General features: G+C 45.3%; 1 long non-coding RNA gene across 1 annotated transcript; it reads left to right on the forward strand.

The window, feature by feature from the left end:
- Window positions 1-51: 51 nt before the first annotated feature.
- LOC104916142 lies at window positions 52-1,458 on the forward strand. Its single transcript, XR_796543.3, has 2 exons — window positions 52-172; window positions 862-1,458. It is a non-coding gene; the product is annotated as an uncharacterized LOC104916142 (long non-coding RNA).

The following is a 1,458-nucleotide window of genomic DNA, read 5'->3' on the forward strand; positions in this document are numbered from 1 at the left end:
AAAAAGGGCTGATTTTTGTTAATTTTTAACCCTGGGCGAGCAGAAGGGTAGGGAAAAAAACACCCACGGGACATTGAGGGGTTGGGAGAGGTTGGCAACGGGAAAGGACTTCTCCATCTTCTCTGGTTTCATCCACAGCGATTGAGACACAAAAGCAAAGGAGGTTATTCTGGTAAGTGAATTTTCTTTGCTGTCGCATCCCACGCTGAAAAATAACTCTGCTTCAGCCCCATGGTTGGATGAGGATTTGTGTAATTCTTCTTAATGAGTTCCTCCGGATAATTGGGGTTTTCAGCTGCTTTGTCCCTGTGAGATGGGAAGGGTGAAAGAGGAGAAAACAGAGTGATTTGGGTGAAGAGACACTGCATCAGGAAAAAGGAAGGAAAATCTTGCCAAATATTAGGAGATTTTGTCAAATATCAGGTGATTCTGCCAAATATCAGGGAGGTTTGCCAAATGTCAGGGGATTTTTACCAGTGCATAGGTGTGGACAGAATGAACCCCATAAAACACGACAGCATTGAGCAAAACTCACATTTTGTGGCCTATAAAACATTTTTTGCTATAGATGTGGAGAGAATGAACTCCATAAAACACGATGGCATCCAACCATACCCTAATTTTGGGGCCTATGAAGCATTTTTCCTATAGATGTGGACACAATGAACCCCATAAAACACGATGGCATCCAACCATTCTGTAATTTTGGGGCCTACAAAGCATTTTTCCTATAGATGTGGACAAAATGAACCCCACAAATCCCTACGGGGTCCCATTTTGGGACCCACGCACCACTTCTCCCCGTGGACGAGGATGAGGAAGGTTCAGCCCTTCCTCCCCAGCTCATCTCCTCTCTTCCAGCCGCGTCCCCAACCCCGTAAGGATGGAAGTGGAAGCCCCAGTTTACCCCGCTCCGTAACGACGCCATGATGGGGACGGATGCAAGAGGACCCCACGCACTTCTCCTAATTAATTACACACAGCAATCAGCACTTATTAATTTCTGCCTATGGAGGTAACCAGGCGGAGTTTCTGCACGCTCCGATGGGGCCCTGTTATGGCGGGAGGTCACGTGATCACCAAAATACCAAAATTTCCAAATTTTGGTGGTCACGTGACCTCTGAAATTTTAAAATTGGAAATTTAAGCGGAGATATCCGGCCTCAAATTGCTGAGAAAAAAAAATAACCAACCAAAAAATGTTTTATTTTGGGTTGTTTTGATCCCCAAAGGACCCACCAACGCCGAGGGGAAGAAATTGAAGTCATCTGACCCAAATCTCACCTCTTTTCCCCCAAAAAACCCTATTTTCCTATTGGATGCCTCCATTACGGCCCTGCCTCTGCTGTCACGTGACCACCAAGATATCAAATCTCCAAATTTTGGTGGTCACGTGACCTCTGAAATTTTAAAATTGGAAATTTAAGCGGAGATATCCGGCCTCAAATTGCTGAGGCA

The sequence above is a fragment of the Meleagris gallopavo genome, unplaced genomic scaffold (assembly GCF_000146605.3).
Source record: "Meleagris gallopavo isolate NT-WF06-2002-E0010 breed Aviagen turkey brand Nicholas breeding stock unplaced genomic scaffold, Turkey_5.1 ChrUn_random_7180001873830, whole genome shotgun sequence".
Lineage (NCBI taxonomy): Eukaryota > Metazoa > Chordata > Aves > Galliformes > Phasianidae > Meleagris > Meleagris gallopavo.